Here is a 23,969-nt window from a genome sequence, read left to right as displayed (position 1 = left end):
GACAATCCTTTTCTTTCATCCCACCCCTCAAAAGTCTTCCCTGCGTGATTAATTATATTTTCTGAGATTCTTCACTGTAGCTCAGCTCAGTGTTTGGCCTTTGATTCCCCTGAAGAGAGAACTGGACTTTTTTTTGCTTTTGTTTTCACATTTTACTCTAACATGATTTGTGTCTGGGCATACAGCAAACAGGTTATGAAAGACACATGCTAAATACAGAGACATCCAGACACCAAGTACCTACATTTACTTGACCCAAAGTCCTTAACTCGTCTATTTCCTCAGACTGAGAGCTCACATATTGAGTTAAATAACCATATTCCAAAATAAAGGTAATATTTAAGTGAGTGCTGGTCAGCTTCTTGTATTTAATCTTGTCTGATATTAACAAAATACAGTTACATAAAGTGGGTTGAAATTCTTCCAAACCCAAATACATTGTTCAGCTTTCTCTTCCTGTGGCAGACATCTCTGAGATACACTGGAAAGAAAGACACTTTGGTTCACGGTTTGAGAGATTATGATCCATGTTGTTTGGCTGGGGGCCCAGGAAGATATCATGGAAGGGAGCTCATGATAGAACCAGACTGATCACATCCTGTCAGCTAAGGAAAAAAAGAGATGGAGGGGCCCCTAACCTACTATCCCCTTTAAGAGCATACCCCAATTTCTCCTAAGTAGGTCCCACTACCTAAAGTATCCATCATGTCTAAAGAGTGCTATCAGCTGGAGGTGAAACCTGTGGCATATGGGCTATGGAGGGCCACTTGAGATCTATGCCATGACACCACAGGAGTAGCCAGGGAAATAGCTCTAGAAATAAATGGTGTCCTCATTATTTGTGTGTTCTTGCCCTCAGCAAAAGAAAGCGAGCGCTCTCTATTAACATTGCATTAATCCTTTCCTTAAATGTTGAAAACCTGATTCCTCCATCAGCAACTGGCCTTTGTGTTTCAGACGTGCCTCATCCTGACAGCGAAGCTACAGAGACTCAGAGCCTCAAGAACGACTTTGGATTCTAGGGCTCGGCACAGCAGGTGTGCATACATTTACTTTGTTGAAAGAATTTGAAAGTTATCTATTGTAATACAATTTAGACACCATAAAATTTAAATATAAAAATGTCTTGGTATATCTACAGTGTTGCAGAGCCATCAGCACAATATATTTTACAACCATTTTATTCCTCCCAATAAAAAAAAGAGAAACCTGAATTTTTTTTCCTGTTTCTCCTTTTTAGTAGTCACCTACCTCATTTCTCCCTTCTTCTACCATATGAATTTATTGTGCCTACTTCTGTAATTATCTGTTCTAGATATTTTGTGTAGTAGAATTAGATAAAATGTAGTCTTTTGAACTTTACTTTTTTTTCACTCAGCCTATGAAGCCTGGCACCCATGGAACACAGCCTCTGTATCCTGACCTTGAGGAGTTGAGAACTTCCTCATGCCTTTTCCTTTCAAAAGAATCAGGATTCTTCCTGTCCCGAGCCTCCAGCGGGTTGAGTCTTATCCTTCTGTTGTCTTGACTTCCTATTGTCCCAGTGCAGAGAGTTGGCCTATCTTTAATAGTGGTCATCTTTTAACAATTATAAAGAGGCTGAAGGTTGTGGACCTGAGATTTTAAATTTTCTCACATTTCTTTCCTTGCCAAATTCCACATTTTTCATATATATTTTGCTATGTATTTTGCTCTCTTTCACTGTAGATTTGAGTTAGGATAGCCAAAGAAGCCATATCACAGACTGAATGCTGTTCTGCCTTGAACTTTCTTCTTCTAAACAGAGTTATCCATTACTTTACAATTCAACTTTACTTTAGGTTTTCAGGACACAGGCAGGATGCAGCCAGTTTCTTTACCAAAAATATCACATGAGGGGCTGGAGAGATGCCTCAGTGGCTAAGGCATTTGCCTGCAAAGCCTAAGGATTCAGGTTCATTTCTCCAGGTCCCACATAAGCCAGATACACATGGTGGCACATGTGTCTGGAGTTCGTTTGCAGTGCCTATATGCCCTGGTGCGCCTATTCTCTCTCTCTCTGTCTCTAGTAAATAAATAAATTGAATCTTTAAAAAATATCACACGAACCACTTTCCCAGTTCCTGATAGAATCCTATTCCCCTCTGAAATAGCATGAGCCAAGCCATCACTGTTCTCATCTCTCTTGTCCTTTAGTCTTCCAAACTTCTACCAGAGTGGTTCATTAAGCTCAGCTTATGGCATTTTAAGTAGCTTAAGGAAGGACAGAGTTTATTTTTGTCTTAGGATTAAGACAGGAAGTCCATTATGGTGTAAGGAGCAGGAAGTTACCATTGCATCAGTAAGGAAGAAGAAAAGAGAGCAATGAAGGCTGGTGCTTAGCTAATTTTCTCCTTTTCATCCACTCCATGCCAACAGCCTGTGTCACCACCCACATTAGGTGGGTATTACCATCTCCATAAATCTAATATAGAAAATCCCCAACAGATATTACCAGAGGTTTGTTTTCATGGTGATTCTAAATCCTATCAAACTGACAACCAGAGATGAACTATAAAATTATTTTAATATTATTTATTTATTTTGAAATGGACATCCAGTTCTCTTAGTACCATTTGTAATGAAGACTTCTCTTTCCTCATGCTCTTGCCTTGTTATCCATATGAAAAAGCCATTGAGTGTAACTATAAGAACTTGTTTTTGAACACTCAGTTCTATTTCTTTTTTAAAAAAATATTATTTATTTATTTATTTGTTAGCTACAGACAGAGACAGCGAGGGAGACAGAGAGAGAGAGAGAGAGAGAGAGAGAGAGAGAGAGAGAGAGAGAGAGAGAGAGAGAATGGGTGCACCAGGGCTTCCAGCCATTGCAAATGAACTCCAGGTGTGCCCCCTTGTGCATCTGGCTAACGTTGGTCCTGGGGAATCGAGCCTCGAACCGGGGTCCTTCGGCTTCACAGGCAAGTGCTTAACCACTAAGCCATTTCTCCAGCCCACTCAGCTCTATTTCATTGATATGTTTTTGGAGCTCCAGTTGCACAATTGGTTAGCACATGGTACTTATATAAGTCTGTTCTTATACCACGTGGTATTAGTTTACTTACTATGTACTAAGCTTTGAAATAAGAAAGTACAAATCTTCCAAATTAGATCTTATTTTGTACGTTCCTAGGACAATCCTGCCTAGCCCTGTATTATATTATTTTTATATGTTGCTGGGTTCAATGTTATTATTTTGATTAGGATTTTAAAACTATATTGGTACATTGTTCTATAGTTTTAATTTCATGTCAGTTCTTTTACTTTAGGGTAATAGCACTCTCCTGTAATATGTTGTATTATTTTGTGAAAGTTGGCAAAGTATTTTATTTAAAAAAAAAAAAAAAACATTTGGTGGAACACATCACCGGGTTAATTTAGCTTAGATTTACTATAGAGATGTTTTTAAGATTATTAACTCTTCCTTCTTACCTGCTTCTTTCATTTTTCTCCTTTTCCTCTCCCTTCTGTGGACATTAGAATAATTTGTTTCATTAGAAAATTATTTTAGTTAAGTTACTGGATTTGTCAGTATACAATTCTCCTAGTATTTATTTCTAATGTTTTCAGCTCCCGCAAGGTGGGTAGCCTTGTGCTGTCTTCTTCTCATCTAACTTTTCTGATTTACATGTATTCTCTCTCTTTCTTTTCCACTTTTTTGGTTATTCTACTAGATTTGTTAATTGATTTTGTCAAAGAACCAGCTCTTGGTTTTATTGATGTTCTCAGCATTCATTGATATATTCTCCATTCAAATGCTCCATTGTGTAGTATCTCCCTTCTTTAGATCGCTTGCTTTTTCTTTTTGTAGTTTTTTTTTTTAAGATGGAAGATGAGTTTATAGACTTTTTTGTTAATGTTTTTCTTATTGACACAGTCTTATATACCCTATGCTGACCTTGGACTTGCTATGTGTCTTCTTAGGCTAGCTTTGAACTATTGATCTGTCTTCATCTTTGTAAGTGCCAGAATTACAGGCACGTACCACTGTGCCAGGCATTCTTATTTCCATTTTAATATAGGCATTCCTGATTATAAATATAACTCTGAGCACTATTTTAGCTGTAACCCATATACATTTTGTTCCAATAGACTTTCATTTTCCTTCATTGAAAAATGTTTTCTAATGTTCTTGGTGATTTTTTTTTCTTTGATCAAATGGCTACTAGGGTGTTTAATTTACATATATTTAGCAACTTTCAAAACTTCCTGTAGTTACTGACCTTCAGTTTAGTACTTATGTGATCTGAAGGAATGTATTCTATTATTTCAGTTATTTTCCATTTGAGGCTTTCTTATGGCTTGAGTATGTTGTGTACTCTGAGAATGTTCCCTGTGTACTTAATAAAATGAATATTTTATTTTTTAAAGGAGCGTTCTAGGGATGTTTGTGAATTTTAGTTGGTTTATTGAATTGCCCAAATCTTTTTTACTTTTTAATGCTTAAAATTTAATTGATAATTTTTATGTTAAACATTATATAATTTTATCATACTTTTGCAATACCTTCTTTTGTCCCCCTTCTCCCTGTTTCCTTCCACTGAATACCTTCTTTTCAACTAGTCCCTCATCTATTTTTAAAATTTTTTATCTATTTATGTGTGTGTGTGTGTGTGTGTGTGTGTGTGTGTGTGTGTGTGTGTGTGCGCGCGCATGCATGCATGCCAGGGTATCTTGCCACTGCAAATGAATGCCAGATGCATGTGCCACTTTGCATTAAGCTTTACATGTGTGCTAGGAATCAAGCCCAGGCTGTCAGGCTTTGCAAGCCAGTGCCTTTAGCCTTTGAATCATTTCCTTAGCCTATCTCTTGTCTATTCTGATGATGTTTTTATTTTTTATTTTTGGCCTGCCTCCAACATTCATGTCAAAATGTGGATGAGCTCAATATCACAGAGTTCTCATGGAGGCAATGACAGCATAGTGAGGTCATAAATTTCCTTTGATTTTTGATCAGATTATACTTTCTTATCCATCTCTCCATGATTACAAATAGGATGTTGAAATGTCTTCTTACAATGGCTGAGTTGTTTATTTCACCCTTCCCTTCAGTCAGCTTTTTCTTTTTCGTTGTTGTTTGCCTTCACATTGCCCTTCTCACTGTGGCACTTCTACCCCGTGACTGAGATGGAGGGGCAGTCAGCACCCCAGAGCACTGAGCCTGCAGCAGCTGGAGCAGAACTAACTTACTGAACATGCCAGCTGGGTAGGACTAGAGAAGTTATCTTTTTAGTCTCATCTGCCTGCAGCACAGCTCCTGCTTCATGGGATTGAGAAGTAGAAGAGGTTCAGAGAAGAGAAATGCCACCATCATATCCCTCTTGGGTTGGGGGGAAACTATACCTTTAATCTGGGAGCTGGAGGGGATGGGAGGTTATGTCTTATTGACTAGGTAGAGCCTTGCAAGAGCTGGACAGTAGGTGCAATGGGCTGGTTCACGGCTCAAATGCCACCTCTCTTCTCACTGAGACTCAATAACTTTGATTGCATGAATGTTTCTTCATCTGTTGCATACTTTGGGGGAAATTTCTGGAGAGTATGAAGGGTTAGTGTTCATTTTAAAAAATAACTTTCAGCTGGGTGTGGTGGGGCACACATTTAATTCCAGCTCTCAGGAGGAAGAGGTAGGAGGGCCACTGTGAGATCAAGGCCACCCTGAGACTCCATAGTGAATCCCAGACCAGCCTGGGCTAGAGTGAGACCTTGCCCTGAAAAACAAAACAACAAAAAAAAAAACCAAAAAACAAAACAAACAAACAAAAAAAGCCCCAAAACCCAAAAAACAAAAACAAACAAACAAACAAACAAAAACACTTTTCAGTAAGTTGTTGCTTTTCTGTGAATGGAATCTGCTAACTACTCCTACATTCCTAAAGTTCTGTTCTTTATTTCTTGTTTTTTTTTTTAACATTCTGAAATGGGATGATTTCTTTCTCTCTTTTTGCTTCTTCCCATATCTTTCCTCACTTTTCTTCATATAATCAATGAGCAATTTCTTCTGTAGATTATTTTCATCTTTCATTTCTCAGGTAGTTCCTTGACTGGCCATCATGGAGAGTCATGTTGAGCTTGAGTCTGACAAAAGTCTTAGGCAATATGACAATGTTCTACTACCACCTATAAGCTTCCTTAGCACTTTGGGCACAGACTATTGAAAATTTATTCAGGCAAACTATGTCAATTACTATCTCATTGCTGGGACAAAATACCTGACCAGAAATTACTTATGGAAAGAAAAGTGTTTAATTTGGCACATGATTCCAGAGGAGAGTCATTGGAAGAGGAAGCATGGCAGGTCAGGGGGAAAGTCAGTGTGATGTTGACAGAAAACAGAGGGAGAACTAGACATTGAGTCGAGCTAAAATATCCCAAGGCCTGTCCCCAGTGGCATACTTATTCCAGCATGGCTCTACCTCTCAAATGTTCCACAACCTTACCAAACAGCACTATCAGTGGGGGATTAAGTGTTCAAATACATGAGCCTATGCATGGGGGCATTTTTTAAATTCAAACCACCACATTCCACTACTGACTTCCTAAGCTCTATGGCTATCTCATGAGGCAAAATACATTCAGTCCAATTTTAAAAGTCACTGTAATCTTTAATGGTGCCAATACTATTAAAAAATCCAGTTTCATCTGAGATTCAAAGCAGTCATTTAACAGTGAAGCATGTAAAAACAAAACACAATGGCATACTTCCAACATATAATGACAAAGAGTTAACTTTGCCATTCCAAAAGGAAGGAATGGGGGCTTAGCAATGAATAATTGGACCAAACAAAGAGTGAAACCAGCAGGAAAAACACAACATTCTTAAGCTCCATGTCTAGTATGTGGGACTCATGATGAAAGCCCCCTGGGTTACAAAAGGCTTGAATAGCTCTGCCCCTGGCTTGACTGCCAGTAGCCTCTCTCATAGGCCAGATATGTCTTAAGCCTGTAACTTTCCTTGGTAGATATCCCATAATTGGCATCTCCAACATTCTGGAGTCTCCATTGTAATTTGGGGTCCACCTTCATGGCATCATGCCTCTCAAGGTCTCTGTGCAGGGATTTTGATGCTGCCTTACATTGCTTAGCCTCACTGACTCTCCATAACCCATTCCGACTTGCATTTTCCATGGCTTCAAAACCAGTACCACACGAGCAATGCTGCCAAATTCTACCACCAGCTAGGAATGAAGTCTGGCCTTGGATCACAGTTGTAGCAATCTCTGTATACTGACCTTGGAGAACAGGGAACCAGGGATTTTCCTTTCAAAGGGATTTACATTTTTACCATCTTGAGCTTCACTGGGTTGAATCTTGCTATCAGGATATCCTTCCTGTTGTCCCAGCATAGAGCAGTAGATCCTTCCTTAACAGCATTAATCTCTTTAACAATTACAGTCAAAATGGCTGCAGCATTGTATGGCTTCTTTAGTCCAAAGTTCCAAATTCTTCCAGATTCTCCCTAAAATGTTCCACATACCTACAAGCCACATAGTCAGGATTTCTCACAGCAAGGATCCAACTTCTCAGTTCCAATTTTGTAAATCAAGTTTCTTGATATTGGGACAAAATTCTTGACCAGACATAGCTTGTGGAAGAGAATGGGTTTAATTTGGCTTTTGGTTCCTGAGGATAGTGTTTATCATGGTAAGAAAGACATGGCAATTTGCAATAGGAAGCCAGTGACCAAACATACATTTCATCAAGGTTTCCCCTCCTAAACATTCCACAGCCTTTCCAAACAGTATTCCCAGTTGTGGATTAATTATTCAAACATCTGAGTCTATTGGAGGTATTGGAGGCATTTTACATTCAAAACATCCCATTATTTGGTATGTAAATGTCATGTCTTATCACCATGGTATTGAGTTTTTACTCAAACCTAATTCTTACCTGGATTTATGATTTGAGCTAAGGAATCACCTTCAATTCAGACAGAGCACATAGCATTTTAATTGTAATGATTAACCAATTATATCTATTTCTGGTATCCATGACCTTTATAGCCCTGATATAGTAAGTTATGTTAAAAATCATTTACATGATACACTTGATTTCAATAAACACAAGTCTTTTTATAAATCATGAGAATCAAGAAATGAACAGGTCAATTAAGCTCAAAGAAAGAGAGTTTCTCAAATATTTAATAAAAATCCAAAATTAGAACAGCTTTCTAAGTCTTTCCTATTCCAATGTGTTTCAACCCAGCAATTTCCTCATATCCATATAAGGACAGCAGACATAGTGATTGTGGGTAGAAACCAAGCCAAGGGAAAAAGCTTAATAGAGCCCATTTCTTTTCACCCTGAGGGCTCTATAAAATCATATTGCCAGTGTTCTGGGTGTCTTATGACACTTAGCTATCCTGACAACCTGCTCCAGGGAGATAGAAGACAAGGATGATAGTCATGACTCATCAAAGCAGAATTCCAGGGGATGAAGAGAATTTACCACTAAAGTAGACCTATAACATACTAGCCAAGGCTCATGGCACATTGCAGAAAAGTATCCTGAGACCTTGTTCCCCTAGCCCCACACATAGAGACAGACTAACATTCATAACCCCGTGGTGAATGCCAAAAACTCCACTGAGGAGGGCCCTCGGTGGAGTGTGGGTGGAGGAGAGAGGATATAAGAGGATAGCACTGCTTTGAGAAATTTGTTCACACAGTAAAGCTCATAAATAAGATTAATAAAAACCATAGGCAGAGTGAGGAAAACGTATTTGTTGTGTTAACCCAACTGAGATTTAGGGGTCAATTTGTTACCATGGCATATTGTATCATATCTTTATTAATCTAACCTCCAAAATGCAGTAGGAAAAGAGGTCACATCGAGCCTTTTCTAGCATGGAAGATTCACTTTGCAAATAAAATGCTTGGCGATGAGGAGAATTGAGGGAAGAGCAACGTCCACTCAGCCAGCTGGGGAGAAGCAGGAAGAAGCAAGCTTAAGTGAAGGCAAAGGCCCTGGGAGGACTCTTCAGTGGTTCCCTACTCATTCAGTGGGTTCTTCCTGTGCTTTGGTAAATACTGACTATTTTTGTGCATAAGTAAGATTGGATAAATTCGAGTAGGTGTGCAACACAAAGAGGTAAAAGGATATACGCTCAAACTCAAGATTCCATATTTTAAAAATGTTTTGAAAATTGTTCATGGCTGGGGAGCTGGCTCAGTGGCTAAAGTGCTTGCTGTGCACGGTATCTGCCAATACTAGAGTCTTTCAGAACATACTTTGGAAGGACACTCTCAGGATGGGCCAATGGAGGTTTAAATAAACTTAGATAGAGTGAATAAATGTTAAATTTAATTTAAGGATACAGCAGTCTCTTTTTTGTAAGCAATATTTTTTTCAATAGTTTATACCTGATTTAAAATATTCAGATGCTGTATGCTCTCAGTGACCTATTAAAACCATAAGTAATGCTATGTATAATCTTTAAAAAATTACCTCAATGATTGACATTCAAAATCTGCTGTATCTTATTACATACCATCAGATAGGAGAGGGTATGGAAAAATAGATACATTCTGTCCCAGTTTTTGAAAGTAAGATAATTAATATGTTAAATTATATCCAGTTACTCTTTTCCAGTCTGTATTCTTTAAGTCCCAATTAAGGAAAGACACTCCAAGTTTCATCAAATTTCACAGAGCTGTTGTAAATGGCTGTGAGTTAGGCTTATGTCTTCTTTGTAGTTTATCTTCAACTTGCTTATTTGTTTACTCCTGAGGTCTCATCTGAAACAAGGGCAGTCATGGCACATCTCCGAACCTTCCTACCCAGCTACTTGGTTCTGTGACTTTAGCTTGTGTTCCGAATACATTAATGTCCATTTCCAGGGTTCTTAAGCCCTTCCCTCTTCCAAGACCAGCTCTCAATCTCCAATGTCTCTGAGTGATTTTATTTGTGTGATAAACTGCCCCTAAGTCCCCCTTTTTAAAAATTTTTAAAATTTATTTGAGAGAGAGAGAGAGAGAGAGAGGCAGCTAGAGAGGGAGAGAATGGGCGTGCCAGGGCCTCCAGCCACTGAAAACAAACTCCAGATGTATGTGTCACCTTGTGCTTCTGGCTTAAGTGGGTCCTGGGGAATCAAACCTGGGTCCTTTGGCTTTTAAAAGCATATTTCTCTAACAGCAGCTCTTGAATAGACGACTGCCAGTGCCACTATGTCTTCAAAGCTCATTCTCCAAAACACCTTCTATTCCTTGACTTTCTCTCCCTCATGTCTTCTCGGTGCCTTTTTTTTTTTTTTTTTTTGTCCATTATTCTTTTCAGTTTTCCTAAATATTTTCTTCTTTCTCTTTGTACAGTCACCTTCCTTAGCCATACCACATCCTCCTAATATAGCAGTTCCGTGACACTGGAGTCGTGGCTCCATGGAAAGTCTCCTCCCTTCCCTCTCCTCACGCCTGCTCATCCTCTACACAGTCAGAGCAGATCCTGTCATACAACGTTCACTGTGGTTGCTTCTCCTCCCACAGAGGAAACAGGCCCCAGCTTCAGATCCCAATCTGTGCTCACACGCTAATTTTTGCTGTTGTTGTTGTTGGATCTTGGAGACTGAATCCAGAACCAAGTAAGCTAAGTGCTTTACCCCGATCTACATCTAGCAGTTATTTTATTGCATAGCTACCACATTGAGAATTCCCTACCTGGACCCCATTCAGATTTAGTTTTAGTATGTTTTGAATTCCTCTTTTTTCATATAGATTTTTTCCCCCTTTGTTCAACATATGCGTTGTGGGTATCTGCAGCGGCTGGTTCTGTAGTTGATAGGAGCTGACCTCCTTGATAGATGCCGAGGGGAGAGTCCTTGGGCCTAACTTCCCCATGACTAGTTTCTATTTTTTGGTGGCGTGACCACTGAACCATGAAACACCCTTTTGTGATAACTGCTCCCAAAACTTGTGCCCAGCTTCATATTCTTTATTGTTTCTTCCTTTCACAGTGTCTCTAAAGAAAGCAGTATCCAGAGCTGATTTGCCATGAATAAATTGTGTTGGTCAGGGTCTTACTTAACTTCTAGAATCCAGCCTTCTCACTTGTGAAGGAAAGAATAGAAGCACTGTATCCCCATGCAAAATGAAATAGTGATTCTGATCATTGCCTATATATTTTCTTCTGACATTCATGTCATGTGACCTGTACATAAACATAACAAGTATTTTTATTATAGGTTTTCTTTGTGGAAATTGTCCATTTTATCTTTGTTTTAAGTAATTATAAGTTTTTCTTGTCCTTGAAAGAAAGGCAGTCAAGAACTCTCTTAGTACCCTGCATCTGTCTTAGAATAACTTTCAGCCACATTAAATATGCAGACACATGCCTCTTGGCAGTTATTGGAAAGAAAATATTAGGCTCTTTCTTAAATGACCTTTATCTCTCCAGTATACCCATCCACCTAAGTTGCCTAGTCTACCACAGCACATGGGAACAGAAGGAGGATGTTAACAGAGATTCAAAGTGACAGCACATTCAGTCAGTGAACTGAACATCCATCACAGTCACAAGGGACTTAAATGCATGTAAATCCTGTCTGCTATGCAGGCAATGCATGCCAGAACGAAATGTCACAACAGGAACCCAAAGGCTGGGTTCTAGGCCTTTTATGCTACTATCTGCAGATTAGCATCATCCAAAATTATTATCAAAATCATGTATGGGTTCAGGGAGCAACACAAAACTAAGAATAAGTCCACCCTTTCTTTGGTAAGATAATGCACATACATTTCTCTTACATGAAATCAGGAATATATGCAAACCAATGCTGCTATAATTCTAATGTTTTCAGCTTCATCTGAATCGTCTAGGCTGATTGACAGTGTATGGGTGTAAACTCCGTCTTCCAGCACTGTGATAGTTTGCCCAGAGGCCGACCCTTTCTAAGTGTCTTTCTACATACTCCCAATGGATGATTTCGCCTTTAACTTCATAGCAAGTATAAATATTTTTTAAAAAATTAATTAACTTTGGCTTCCTGTCCTTTGCTGACATCTTAGATGAACAAAGATGGGGTCCAAGTCCAGGACTGCAATGTGGCTCTGAGGCATGGACAAACCTCCCTTTTTCTCTAGAATAATAGCTTGCATCCTTGACATCACATCAGAATGACATACTTTTACAAATCTGATCCTCGGCTCCTACCTTTGGGCAACAAAATAAAATCTTGAGTGTAAAACTCAGCTATCAATAATACATCTTTTTTCCCAAGCTCTCCAGGTGATTCTCAAAAACCCACCAGGCAAAACATCTCAAATGTGTGTTCATCAAAAGTGTTCCACTTCAGCGTTCTCTACCGCACCGGAATCAGGGCATATGCCCCGTATGTACCCATCTGCTTGGAATCCCACTCTGTTTACTGGCTGTTCACTGTCAAGAGAATCTCTCTATATCGTCTCTCAGCTTTATCTCCCTCCTCTTCTTTCTGCCTTTCCTAATCATTTCAGTTTTGCAGAGTGATTTCTCCTATTACTGTTTGCAGAGTTAATGTTCTTGCCTGAGTCACTCCAAGACTTCCATCATTCCTTATTCTCATTTTTTTCTTTTTACTCTTACTTTATTAAAAAAAAATTATTGTATTTTTTTTTTTTGAGGGGGGAGTTTAAGTAGGATTTCTCTGTAGCCATGCTAATCTGGAGTTCACTATGTAGTCTCAGGCTAGTCTTGAACTCACAGAAATCTTCCTACCTCTGCCTCCCTAGTGCTGGGATTAAAGGTGTGTGCCATCCATCACTCCTGGATATTTATTGATTTTCTTTATACTTCCTTGCCCCTGCCCCAATTCAGCTGAGGGTCTTCAGTGGGCTTGTTGGAATTCATTGTGGGGACCAAGAGGCTTCAGCTGGGCTCAGTGGGTGGGGGTGGGGCACAGGGCCTCAGACTATTCCAACCCCACCCTGAGGCTCTTATAAACTTTCCTCTTCCAAAATGTTCCCTGAGCCTTTGTGGGCAAAATAGAATTCTGATTTAATGTTACTTTCTCTATAGCCTCTGGAGCTCTGTTTTGATGAGGTTTGGGTGACCACAGTGTCTCTTGCCATCTCCTTGGAGCTGGTTTTCAGGTTAACTGTGAGAGCAGTGTTCATGTCACTGCTTCTTCTGTAATGGCTTCTGGGCTCAGGCAGATGTGGTAGAGGTGATGGATCTCATGGTAGATAGTGAGCTGTCTAATCTTTTTAAAAAAATATTTTATTTTTTTTATTTATTTGAGAGAGAGAGAGAGAGAGAGAAAGGAAGAGGCAGAGAGAAAGAGAGAATGGGTGCACCGGGGCCTCCAGCCACTGCAAACAAACTCCAGACACATGCATCCCCCCGTGCATCTGGACTACGTGGGTCCTGGGGAATTGAATCAGGGTCCTTAGGCTTTGCAGGCAAACACCTTAACCGCTAAGCCATTTCCCCAGCCCTCTAATGTTGATGTAGTGCTGTATCCTGGTTCTGCCCAATATTCACTATCTGCCCTGCTGAAGCACACTTTCTAGGTGTCTACCTGCCCCAACACGAGCACAGTTTAACCTTCTGCTACATATGATACAGCATGGATGTCTGTGTGGTTTAAAACTCTCCTGCCTCCTGGCCTCAGGGCCATCTCCATCCTGACTTTCTTCCCATGTGTCTTTCTCTATTTCCTCTTCCTGTCCTTGCTCCTCTTATATCATCTTCTTTCTATTACATTTACTTTTCTTCTTAAGGTTCATCTCCTGATCAAAGCATTTTGATTTGTTGTACACCTTCTTTAAAAATACAATGAAATCCATGGGTCCTTCCTCTAGGAAATCAAATTCGCCACCCAGCTTTGTTGTAGAAGTTGACCTTAAGTTTTGCTTGACCTGTCCTATTGGCTCTTACTTTGAAGAGGGGAGGCAATTCTGGGAGATTGAACTTCTATGCAACCAACACGCTTTTCTTCAGAATCCCTCCAGTTAACTCAACGTTCTCACTCTTGGTTTACTTATACTTTTTCTTATTCAGCACATTGCAAGGAAATTCAGCAAGTTTTTGTTTTGTGATTTGTAGTTTGCATCTCTAAAATGTCTTTGTTTATCCTTTAATTTAGTTGACAGTTTTGCAAAGTAGAAAATTCTGCTTAAAACTCTATTTCTTTTCAATATTTGAGAACATTCATTTCTTTGTAGCTCCCAGCAATTGTAAAGTCTGATGCTGCTTTGATCCTCAACTCCTCATTTTATGATTTTTCTTATTGTTTCATGTTGTTTTTTATCTGTGAAAAAATTTGTCTCTTATAATTTTTATTATTCCCAATTAAAAAAATACAAAAGTAATTTGCTTTAAAAAGCACAAGTAATAACATATATTGATTGTATGGATTGAGCCTAGGTTTGATCTTGTTCTCTGTACTAAGTGGCTCCAAGACAAGTCCTCATACACTCACTAACATCTATTCACATCTGTCTAGACTTGGTAATAAACACTTCACATACATTTTCTCTTTTCATCCCTAAAAGAACTCTAGGAGACCAGTTCTATGCTCATTCCCAACTCACAGAGGAGAAAGCAGAGTCATAGAAAGATTGCGTGGAAAGAAGAGAAATCCCAAAGCAAGCATTATCAGATTATTAACCTGGATTTGACAAATTTTCTTACCAATGGAAAGCTAAACATTTTAAGCGTTGTGTGCAAGGCAGTTTCTGTTACAATTATATCAGCAATTGTTGCATGAAAATACCCATAGACACTAAGTGTAAAGAATGAGAGTATGCTGGTATGGTGACACACTCCTTTAGTCCAGCCCTTGGGAGGCAGAGGTAGGAGGATTGCTGTGAGTTTGAGGCCAGCCTGGGGCTATAGACTGTCAGGTCAGCTTGGGCTAAAGTGATACCCTACCTTGAAGAAAAAAAAAAACAAACAGATAAACAAACAACAAAAAATGAGTATGGTTGTGTCATAATAAAACTTTATTTACAAAAAAAACATAGCTGATATGCTACATTTGTCTTGTAGACCATAGTTTGTACAATATCACTGAAAATAATAGTGTTTTAAAATCAAAGAAATAATGAATACTTGGAAATGAAGCTAAATTCTGCTCCAGCCAGGAAGATTTCATACACTTGCGGTAGTAGGCAAAGGCACAGGCATTTCAAGTGAGACTGATACAGAGAACAGAACTGATGGTGGTGAGGGCCCATCCTGGTACTTGAAAAAGAAGAGGACCTCCCACACTCCTGCAGCTTTGGCCAGGATACATTGCTGCTTCCTTTGGGAGTTTACCGTATGCTCAGGTGTCTGCTTTCAGAGAATTAAATAATGGAAATGGTTTAGTGACATCAAGATCAGCACTTGTAAGGTGGACAAGGCCAAACAACACTCTGAGTGCTTTTCAGCCCTTCACTTCCTCCAAAACCTGATGATAATCAAAACTTTCTCTAGAGGAAATATTTTTTTAAAGTAACTTCAATGTGAATTAAAAGGCAGAATTAAGCAAAGCATTAAACTACTAACTTCCATGTCACAGTCACAAGATTTTGGTAAAAAAGGAAGAGAGGGTACACTTGGTTCCAGATGAGTAACATGAGGCCATCTTTCTCATTTGGAACCACAACCAGAAGCACTTACTTATCACCTCTGTTTAACTGAGAGCTAAGGACGGAGGAAGAATGCTCTGGGTTGGTGACAGTTCAGATTTTTCTCTGCCAAGGGTGTAACTGTAATCTACTTAATAAAATATTTCCAGCCTTAAGAAGGATTTGTGTCAAAGCTTGTATCATGTAGGAAGCCAGCAAGCTAGCAATTATTTAGCATGTGATTTCTGCTAGGATACAGATTTGGCAGATATACCCAGGAACCACCGTTCAGGCTATTTTCAGGGTCCCAAAACTTCAAAAGGGTGATTCTAAAGTGGAAAATGAACTCTATATTCATTTGGGAGAAAGAAACTGATAGCCAGATGGAAAGTAGCAAGAGTGAGTTACTTCTCTTCATTGTGAAACAATGCTTTATCCTGAGTAACATAAAATTCTTTCATCATGGCTATGGTCTAATGCTCTAAGATGGGGAAGAGATCGTGCTTGCCTCAAGACTTTGAAAAACAGTCCAGACTCATTGATACAATGAAATACACAAGTCAGCATAGAACTCCACACACAGAACTGTTAGAAGGCAAACTTACTGAACTCAGCCACATCCTGCACATTAAAATTTCCCCCATGCTTCTCTGTATCAATTAATCCCAGATCCCCGTCTCTGTAAAGAGACAGGATGGCAAGAATAGGTTGTTCTTTCATCATCAACTGAATGTCACCAGTGGGCTTCACATCATTTAGAACTGGCTTGGTAAATCATTTTAGAAGCTCTTTTGTGTCTTTCTTTTAGAAAATAGATACAGTGGATATAAATTTGTCCTTGAAAATGCCTTCTTGGACCAGAAAATATCAGCAAACTTTAGCACCCATAATCATTAAGAAATACACAATTTCTAGTACTCTCCACCTAAAATCAGAAGCATCAGAAGTCTGTTATCCAAACTATCCTCACTAAAAAAGGAAGTTTTTTTTTTTTTTCCCCTAGTTTCAACTCACCTTTTTATTGAAAATAATGTTAGGTTTGTTCTGATGAATACAGTTAGGATTCTTTATGGTTTCCAAATGTCTTTAGCTCAGTGACTAATGTATTATCAACAACTATTTTGATATTTCTCTCACCAGATCAACTATAAGCAAACTAACATAACATAATTTGAGATTTCAGTAATTTGGAAATAAAATAGCAATAACTGATTTTTTCTCCCCTCTGGTCCTAGAAAGAAGATTGTACTTCTGTGTGGTCTTTGCCTGGGCTGCTATTGAGGAGGCCTGACATTAGCATGGGTCTCTGCACTCATTGACAAGTTATGAGTACTCAGTTGATTGAACATGCATGAATATTTTGAGAAAGCTTAGAGTTGACAACTCTCACAATATTGTTCCTGAAGTCAGCTTAATTGCAAACCAGGCATCTCCATGTTATCTTCGGTCCATATATCAAGTCGTCTGAGACTCAAGTAATATGAAAATTTCTGAGCTTCAATTCAGTTTGGCTTTTATGTAAAGTCATCATGATGTTATCAATAGAAAAGGCCTTTCAGAAACCATGCCACTCATTCCTGTGACAAAAACTCTTAGTAAATTAGTCAGAGAGTACAGCTTCCTCACGTCAGCAAACCACCTACACAGTCATATAGCTAATACCATATTCAAAGCATTCTCATTAATGTCATACATAAGATAAGGATGTTTTCTATTGTTGCTTCCTTTAAAACTCCTACTTCAATTGCTTTCTAGTAAAATAAGACAACAAAAAAGAAAAGTTTTGGGCTGGAGAGATGGCTTAGTGTTTAAGGCACTTGCCTGCACAGCCTAATCAGGCAGGTTCAATTCCCCTATACCCACATAAACCAGATTCACAAGGTGGTGCATATGTCTGGAGTTCATTTGCAGTGGCTGGACCCCCTGGTATGCCAATTCTCATTCTTTCTCTTTCTCTTTTATTTTTATCTCTCTCTCTCTGCTTACAAATAAATAAACATTTTAAAAGAAAAGTTTTCTAAATTATAAAGAAAGAAAGAAAAGTTTGCTGCTGGGCATGATGGTTCACACTTATAATCCTATAAGGCCAGCCTCAGCTACATAACAAGTATGAGGCACGACTGGACTACATGAAACCCTATCTAAAAAAGGGCTAGAGAGATGGCTTAGTGGTTAAGTGTTTGCCTGGGAAGCCAAATGACTTAGGTTCTATTCTCCAGGACTCTTATAAGGCATATGCACAAGGTGGCACATGCATCTGGTGTTAGTTTACAGCAACTGGAAGCCCAGGTGCACCCATTCTCTCTCTATCTCTTCCTCTTTCTATGTCTCTCCCTCCCTCTCTGTCTCTCTCAAATAAATAAATAAATAAATAAATAAATAAATAAATAAATAAATAAATAAAATCCAAATGAAATAAAGTAAAATAGGTAAGAAGGAATAAAGAAGGAAAGAAATAAATGAACTCATCTTTGTTCATAGATGACCAAATCATTTCTTCAGTTGAATCCAAAAGAATTAGCCAGAAGGTTTGCTTCTAGAGCTAATGAGCAAGATAATGGAGTTTCAGACTTTAGTGTTAATAAACCAATGTTAATTTCTTTCCTTTCCTGTATATCAGAAAAGAAGAAGTAAATTTTAAATGTGCTTATAGTATCATTTACATTAGGCCCAATAAAATAAAGAACTTGGGTAAATATCTAACATATTGGGTAATGTAGCTGAGGCTGACATGAAGAAATCTAACTCAGAATGCTAGACAACTTGGTCTAGAGATTTAATTCAATTTCAATCAAACTTGAATGTTGTCTTATAAATATCACCAAAGTTTTCTCAAGTTTTTATGGAGTCAAAATATCAGAATAAGCAATCCAAGATGAAAACACATTTGGAGGACCAACATTACCTGATCTCAAGACACTGTCAAGCTACAATAATCAAGATGGCTAAGTACTGACAACAGAGTAGAAGACAGATCAGTGGAACACACTAGAAAGACCCCAAATACATACACATAAATGTAGTCTCCTAGTCTGTCACATAAGAACAAAAGCAGAACACCAAAGCACAGATAATCCTTATAACAAATGTGCCAGGATAATGGACATCCACATGAGAAAACATGAATCTAGACATAGATATTATATCTTGTCCCAATATTAACTCTACATGAATCACAGATCTAAATGTAAAACAATAATTATAGAACTCAGAATAGAACATATGAGAAGACTTACATGACCTTGAGAATTTTGGTGATTTTTTTTTTTTTAGATAACATATTAAGGGACTAGTCTGTGAAGAAAAAAAGCTGATAAGCAGGTCTTCATTAAAGTCAAAAATTTCTGACCTGCAGCCAGGTATGGTGGTGCATGCCTTTAATCTAAGCACTCAGAAGGCAGAGGCAGAGGTAGAAGGATCACCATGAGTTCAAAGCAACCCTGAGACTACATAGTGAATTCCAGGTCAGCCTGGACTAGAGTGAAACCCTACCTTGAAAAGCCAAAAACAAAACAAAACAAAACAAACAAACAACAACAGCAACTAAAAAACCAAAACTGACCTGCAAAAGAAGAGAAGCCACAGAATTACAGAATTAGATAAAATCTGAAAAAGATGCATCTGGTAAGGAATTTTACCCCCTGAAGAACATATGAATAATAGGTTGAACTGAACCATGAGAAAACAACCCACTAAAATGGGTAAAGAGCCCAAATCCCACCTTAGCAGTAAAGAGACAGATGGCAAGTGGACATAGGGAACATGTGTCTCAGCCAGTACCAGCAGAGAAATGCAAACCAAAAACTGCTGTGATGGCTAAAACCCAGACTATGCCAAAAGGCAAGGAAGGTGTGGGGCAGTAAGAACTCTGACTCCTGCTAACAGGGATGCACAAATGTACGGCTGCTTTTAGAGAATATTTAGTAGCTACTAAATGAAATATAACTTATTTAGTAGCTACTAAATGAAAGATAGCTTACTATATGATCCAGCAATGACATTCTGTGATGATATTTCTCCAGAGGCGAACACTGGTGTACACACACACACACACATGAAAATGGATGTTCACATTAACTTTATTTAAAATTGTCAAAACCTGGAAGCAACCAATATGTATTTCAGTATGCAAATAGGTAAACTGCGACATATACAGACAACAGAAAATTATTTAGTACCAAAAAGGTTGACTAAGACATGAATATCATACTACTAAGTGAAAGATACTTTGAGAAGTTTGCATGCTGTATAATTCCAGACATATAACATTATGGCAAATACAAAACTATGGATATAGCAAAATGGGCAGTGATGATTAGGGTGAGAGGATACACAGACATTGTGTAGATCAGAGTATTTTCAGGACAGCAAATTACTCTGATCATGTAATGATGGGCACACTTCGTCATACATTTGTCCACATCTGCATGTTGTACATCAGCATCAAGTAGAAATCCTAATGCAAAGTGTAGACCTTGGGTGAAGGGGTTGAGTCAATGCAGGTTTATCAGTTATAACAAATGTATCAATCTGGTAGAGATGCTCACAGTGGGGAAGGATGGAGATATATTGGGCCAAGGGTCATCTTCCTTTAAACTTTACTGTGAAACTAAAGCTACTCTAAAAATGTAGTCTATTAAAAATATAAGAAAATAAGATGTACTGGGATATTATCTATGCTGTGTCTGGCTCAGTAAACTTTTTCTGTATAAGTCCAAATGGTATCTATTTTAGGCTCTGAAGGCCACAAATTATCTCTGTTGCCTTTGTTCTGTTTCTTTTGTTTTCATTTCTTTCAAAATATAAACAGTATTTTTAGCTGACGATCCTTATAAAAAGCAAGTGACAGGTGGGATCAGATTTTGAAGTTCCACATATCTCCTGTCTGGTTTGTAATTTGAAACACAGAAAACTTCCGTGTGTTAACTACAAACCAAACATTTAAATAATTTTGAATATTTCTTGATTTGGGGAATAATATATTTGATGTGTGTACTTGATTATAATTTTTTTTAGATTTTATTTATTTATTTATTTGAGAGCGACAGACACAGAGAGAAAGACAGATAGAGGGAGAGAGAGAGAATGGGCGCGCCAGGGCTTCCAGCCTCTGCAAACGAACTCCAGACGCGTGCGCCCCCTTGTGCATCTGGCTAACGTGGGACCTGGGGAACCGAGCCTCGAACCAGAGTCCTTAGGCTTCACAGGCAAGCGCTTAACCGCTAAGCCATCTCTCCAGCCCTGTGCTTGATTATAATAGCATTTCTAATTGCTTTACTAACTTCCACCCTTAACTACCCCAATATATAAATGCTCTTTATCTATCATCTATCTATCTATCTATCTATCTATCTATCTATCTATCTATCTATCATCTATCTATCTATCTATCTATCTATCATCTATCTATCTTTCTATCATCTATGGATATATGATGTCTGTATTAGTTCTAATCATCGGTTGAGCAAAAGGGAGAGAAAAATGTTACCCAAGATGATTAAAACAAAACCTATGAAAAATATCCAATAAATTCAGTAACAGGTGAAAGTATCATCTAAGGAAATACATATTCCTTGTGTATCCTTCAATAGCTTATCTGGTAGAGCTAGACTGAACAAAAATACATATTCCAAAACAATTTCTAAAATGTCTTTTAAAATAAGAAAATTTGGAATTCTAAAAGGGATACAGGGATGAGTAACATATATATATAGGGGGATGTTTCAGTGGATGAAATGCTTTCCACACAAGCATTAGGACCTGAGTTCAGATCCCTGAAACCAATGTAAATGCTGGACATGATAGTGCATTTATAATCCCAGTGCTGGGAATGCAGAGACAACCTGATCTAGGACAGACTGTCTAGTTAGACTGGCTGAATTGGTGAGCTCCAGGTTCAATGAGAAAAATCTGTCTCAAAAAATAAGATTCAGGGTGTTTCTCAGACATGCAATATTAGCTTCTGGCTTTCACATGCACAAACACATGCATGTACCCACACATGTGCCCAAACATATATGAACATCATATATATATATAAAATATGCACATATATATATATGCCAAAATTAAGAAAGATAACAATGGGAAAGAGAAAAACTTGAATAATTACTGAGAAGTTGCTTCCAAGTTATTAACATAGATCCTCAGACAATGATCCAGGTGAACATAAGAAATGACAAAAATTGAATGATGTTTCTTCACTGCCCTATGTGATGCTTTGAAGTGAAATAAAAAATGATGCCATCTGACAATTGTCCTTTAATTCCATGAGTTGGATGAGTGGCCAGTCACCTGGTTTTCAACCGTTGCTTCCTTATGTCCCTTCATGAAGGGCAATAATTACACAATTGGGTATTGTGGGACCCTGTGGTAAAAATTGTTGTTTTAAAGGTTTTGTAAAATGTGACAAAAATTAAGTTGACTATAGATTTTTTTGTTTATTATTTATTTATTTGAGAGTGACAGGCAGTGAGGAAGAGGCAGATAGAGAGAGAGAGAGAATGGGCATGCCAGGGCCTCCAGCCACTGCAAACGAACTCCAGACGCATGCACCCCCTTGTGCATCTGGTTAACGTGGGTCCTGGGGAATTGAGCCTCGAACCGGGGTCCTTAGGCTTCACAAGCAAGCATTTAACTGCTAAGCCATTTCTCCAGCCCTGGCTATAGATATTTTAGCTGGATACACACACACACACACACACACACACACACACACACACACACACGTAATAAGATCTTCAGTTGCTGGGGAAGAAGAACTCAACATGAAGCTATACAGCAGTAGATTATTATTCAAGAGTGAGGATAAAGTAAAATATAGGAATTTGGACAAAGACTAATAGAATCTACTTCTTACAGATTCAGGATGGACTTCAGCAAGAGAAAAAATGAGTCTAAAGGATGGAGTGGGATATAAGCAATAGTGGTGAGTAAAGAGTGGGAAAGTACATGCATTTAATTATAGTGATATAACTTACATATTGTATATATTACTATGGTATATAATTATATTTGCATATTATATTATAAATTATATACTATATATAATAAAAGTGATTTTGTATGAAAATATTTAAAGTAGAGGTGCCTAAATTTCCTATAAATGGATCTTGGTTTTTTTTTTTTTTTTCTGTGTGGTTTCAACTGTTTTCAGCTTAGTAACTTGATTCATTTTATAGTACCATTAGCTTTCTGTCACACACACAACAGGTACTCACAACATACTTCTTGACAGAAAAAAAAAAAAACATTTTTTTCTGTCAAAAATGTTTTCTGTCAAAAATTTTTTTACTTAAATTTTATGAATGAGTTCTGATGCTAGATCAAATTTTTATTAGATGAAGTATTAGAAAATATGCTTTTTAAGTTGTGGTTTTAATGATCTTGTGCTCTGCAATGTGTGGAATATATATATATCATAGCTTCTTTAAGTCTCTGGCCTCTGTTTTCTCACATGAAACTGAGATGATGCTATAAACCTTGTTGTGGTTTTAAAAAGGTAATTTCATGTTAGTATAATATTTTTAAGATGTCTACTCATTCCCTCTTTATGTATCTTACAGTTAGTGGATGAATTTAATGTTTTAGTGAAAGAATAAGCAAGGCAAACACAAGAGTTGTTTGCAAATCCTCTTGGTTTTACTTTAAAAATTTAAGCAAGGCCTTTAATCCCAGCACTCGGGAGGCAGAGGTCAGAGTATCACCATAAGTTCGAGGCCACCCTGAGACTCCATAGTGAGTTCCAGGTCAGCCTGGACTAGAGTGATGTCCTACTTCAAAAAGCCAAAAAAAATTTAAGCAAGGAACGAAAAAGGGAGTGTATGAGAGACTAGAGAAAATTTGAAGACCTAGGCAAGGCCCTCAAGGTTCTGTCTGTGGAAGGCTATGCAATACAGCGAGGCACACTGTGACAAAAGCAACTTTAAAAAGCAAGTTTGTGACATGACTATCAGTTAATATTGCCAGATCAGAAGGAGACACACGGACAGGCAAGACCCTCAAAACTTAAAAATAAACCAAATATTTGAAAGCCTTCAACCAACGTTTTTGTGACTACATTGGATCGCAATGTCATTAGTGAGTTGAAAAGTTTAATAACAATGTCCAGTAATGAGAAAATCAGTTTGCCTACATTTCAATGTGTAAGTCAAGTAAAAGTTGAGTTCTTTTTAAAAATTGTGAGGAATACTAGATTCTTGGGTATGAATATTAATTCTTCTCAAATTAATTTATGAGTCTAGGACAATTGGAGTGCAGAGAATCATACCTTCAATCTGTTCTTACCAGAAGGCAGTGATAAAAAGAAGCTGTAATTTAAAACATGCCAGACTGTCTTCCTCTTAAAGAATGTATTGTAAGCGTCAAAGAATAATTTTGGGGAGACAATCTTGGTGTTTCTCTTTTAGGACACTAAAGAGATTATTCTTT

At 38.0% G+C, this 23,969-nt stretch overlaps 1 long non-coding RNA gene across 1 annotated transcript in view; it reads left to right on the top strand.

Annotated features, from left to right (window-relative positions):
• The window catches only part of LOC123454561, a 127,734-nt gene extending 105,264 nt beyond the window's left edge, over positions 1-22,470 (top strand). The window contains exon 3 of the long non-coding RNA XR_006633399.1: positions 22,401-22,470. This is a non-coding gene — a long non-coding RNA (uncharacterized LOC123454561). The remainder of the gene's footprint in view (positions 1-22,400) is intronic.
• The last annotated feature ends 1,499 nt before the right edge of the window (positions 22,471-23,969 follow it).

The sequence above is a fragment of the Jaculus jaculus genome, chromosome 14 (assembly GCF_020740685.1).
Source record: "Jaculus jaculus isolate mJacJac1 chromosome 14, mJacJac1.mat.Y.cur, whole genome shotgun sequence".
Lineage (NCBI taxonomy): Eukaryota > Metazoa > Chordata > Mammalia > Rodentia > Dipodidae > Jaculus > Jaculus jaculus.
Note: the sequence above shows the minus strand (reverse complement) of the source record. Positions and strands in the feature narration are given on the sequence as shown.